General features: G+C 38.8%; 1 protein-coding gene across 1 annotated transcript in view; it reads right to left on the bottom strand.

Moving 5' to 3' along the window:
• The window catches only part of rimbp2b (RIMS binding protein 2b), a 141,387-nt gene that overhangs the window by 28,108 nt on the left and 110,503 nt on the right, over positions 1 to 2,776 (bottom strand). The gene's annotated exons all lie outside the window — the stretch shown is intronic.

Here is a 2,776-nt window from a genome sequence, read left to right as displayed (position 1 = left end):
TTGTAATAGCAAATACACTACAGTTGAAAAGTTTGGGATCAGTAATATATTTTTTAGATTTAATATATTATTTTTAAATCAATTTTTTCAAAGATATTTATCATGTTACATAAGATTTCTATTTCAAATAAATGCTGTTTTTTTTCTTAAAGTCCCCATGAAATCAAAATGGAAATGAAAAAAAAAAATGAAAAATTCGTATTTAGAAGATATAAGCATTCAAAATTTACACAGTCTCTCATTTCCGGTTTTGATGACATCACCCTGCACTTCAGCTTCTCATCAAACTTTCTGTCCAATCAAATGCTCTTTAGAATCCGAAGCGTCCCGTCCCCTGGTCTATAAATAGACGCTGAATCGGCTGAAATCGGTCACTTGTTTACAGAATTTGTATTTTCTGTACGGAAAATGGCACATAGTGCATTATATAGGGGATAGGGAACAATTCAGACAGTGTAAATATGCTTTACATTGGGGCAAAAGAAGTCTGGTCACGCGAACCGCCGCAGCGCTCAGTCTGCTCAGGTCCAGAGACACGATAGCACGGAGCGGATCATATGCATGAATCGACGCAGACCACAAAACATATTGGACTCGTTTGAATTGACGTCATCAGAGAAGGAATGCCATTCCAGAGTGGAAGTTAATGTTTAGATTTTGATTAAAGATTCCCAAGACAAACATTTTTTTCAGCAGATTAACTTGCACGGATTAATTGTTCACATCAAGACTAGCAATGTGCGCTAGCAAAGTAAATAAAGTCGATTTCATGCGGACTTTAAAGGGGTCCTATTATGCTCTTTTACAAAGCCTTTCGTTGTAGTTTTTGAAAAGTTATCTCCTTTTGAAGTGGACTTTGAGCTTTGTAACTTTGCAGATCTTTTTTATGCTCAAACAGCAACATTACAGACTAACTAAAGTTGAAAAAGTGAAAAAGCATAATAGGACCCCTTTAAACATGCAGCTGAAGACTGCTTTGGTATTCACCATAAGAATGATGGAAAGCATCTTATGTATTGCTGTCATGCTTATTTAATGAAGATACAGTACCATTCAAAAGTTTGGGGTCAGTACTATTGTTATTAGTAGTTAATTCATATTTTTATTCATCAAGGATGCATTAAATTGATCAAAAGTGACAGACATTTATAAACTTTTGAAGTATGAATACTTCATTAAGTATCAAACTAATTAAGTATGAAGTGTGATTTTTGAGATATTAAAAGCATCTTTGGGTCTCTCCACACACCAAACAGAACATTAGAGTCAATTAGCATTAACCCTATATACCCTATAACCCTATAGCAATAAAAACTGCAACTGTTAATGATCACAGGCTCTGCTGAGAGCCACGGCACGGCAGGAGACAGCCGTACTAATGCTGACGGCCTTTCATTTCCTCCCTGGACAATGGCTGTCACACTCTGGATGGGAGGGAAGAATGAGCTGTCACTGAAAGCACCCTCATACGCACGTCTGCTCTGCTTCTTGGCATTGCAATGAGAGCGTATACGCCTATGAGTGTGTGTGCCGGTGTGAAATAATGTGGGAGACAGTAAAAAACGAGCAAGCGAGGACTCCCTCAGAAGCAGAATACCGGGCATCCCCCTCCGCCCTTCCCTTTTCTCACATCCTCTCTGATTCTTCCTCTTTTCATCTTCAGTCGCTCCACTTCCCTACTGCGGCAAACGCTCGTCCCATTTCCATTCATCATGCATTCATTCATTTCCTTCGCTCTCATTTGTCTGTACTCCAAAGCAAGGCATCTTCAGGGTCCGCTGGGAACAGCGTTTAGAGATGAAGAAAAGCAAAACGCAACTCGGTTGATCAACATCTCAGGTAGATGTCTGTGTAATAGGTGTTATGTGAAAACCAGAGCCGACAGCTCTTCATTTATACGCTAACGTGCCATAGGCTTCTTTTAATGAAGGCAGCTTGTGTTTGTCTACAGTCTCTCTAGGGTAGGAAGCTCATTATGGAGCACTAAACTTCCAGTCTCCTCCTTTAGCAGGGCGAATTGATAAATAGGAACTGCATAGCAAACATCAAGGTTACATGCTTAATGTTAACTGTTATCTGGCAATAGGAACTCCCACAAAAAACTGACAACTTGTATGATATACAGTAGCAAGGACGTTTTCTCTGAGGAAGCATCGTCTTCAAAATATTTGGATGAGAATTATAATTGGACAAGGAGTATGACTGCTGGTCTCTTAGGAGTTGGTAGATATAGATACAAAGACAGACTTGTTCCCTCTAAATTTTCCAGATTCTCCTCTGGGTAGAGATATATTCATAATTGGCCCTTAAAAGTTAAAAAATTGAAACATTTCTTGACGTGGGTGGTATTGGGGGCTTAATTACATCCATAAAATAATACCAATACATGTGTTTTAATCTTAAAGCATAAGCCTTATTAGGCTTTCTGTCAGTTTCAGTCCCTGTCATGATCAAAATGTGAGATTAATATTTTAGTTGGGTATGGTACAACATTTTGCTCATTTTGAGGTACCAGCAATTATAATTCTTGAGATATCATGCCCTAAAAACATGGCATCACTGACATTTTTTGGCATGGAAATAATTATGGGGCTAAAAAAATATTCAAAATCTGCAGGAAACTAGCCCATGGATTAATTACACAGCAACCAGAAAACTCCTAGCAAAAACTATTCAGAACACCCTAGCAACCACACTGCATTGTGGGGAAGTCGTGGCCTAATGGTTAGAGAGTCGGACTCGTAACCCAAAGGTTGCGGGTTCGAGTCTCGTACTG

The sequence above is a fragment of the Sinocyclocheilus anshuiensis genome, unplaced genomic scaffold (assembly GCF_001515605.1).
Source record: "Sinocyclocheilus anshuiensis isolate Anshui unplaced genomic scaffold, SAMN03320099.WGS_v1.1 scaffold451, whole genome shotgun sequence".
Taxonomy (NCBI): Eukaryota; Metazoa; Chordata; class Actinopteri; order Cypriniformes; family Cyprinidae; genus Sinocyclocheilus; species Sinocyclocheilus anshuiensis.
Note: the sequence above shows the minus strand (reverse complement) of the source record. Positions and strands in the feature narration are given on the sequence as shown.